This window comes from Odontomachus brunneus, unplaced genomic scaffold (assembly GCF_010583005.1).
Source record: "Odontomachus brunneus isolate Ranch 3 - 2012 unplaced genomic scaffold, Obru_v1 Obru_scaffold_101, whole genome shotgun sequence".
Taxonomy (NCBI): domain Eukaryota; kingdom Metazoa; phylum Arthropoda; class Insecta; order Hymenoptera; family Formicidae; genus Odontomachus; species Odontomachus brunneus.
Window position 1 is genome coordinate 714,084 of NW_022639551.1, and position 421 is coordinate 714,504.

Consider the following 421-nt stretch of genomic DNA (forward strand, 5'->3'; position numbering starts at 1 on the left):
AATAAGTAATTATCAATGATTCTTAGTATGATATTTCTATAAGGGTTTGCTACGTTACCCCAATATTTTAGTAATATTAACATTGCTACTCTATAATATCGGACATTTATTAATATAATATTACATTGACATTCAATAAAATATAACTTACTGCAAATATTCTGGCAACATTCTAACAATAATAACGTTGACTTTTGTGCTATGTGGGAGAAATACGTTTTTTGTATCGTGAGGTTTGTAAATATCGATATTTGAAATATTAATAATAGTAAGAAATTTAGTTCACACCATTCCTATTTAATTTTTGTTAAAAAAAATTTATTCTTATTTAATATCTGTAAAATTGATATAAATATAAATAAATAAATAAATAAATATATATATATATATATATATATATATATATATATATATATATATA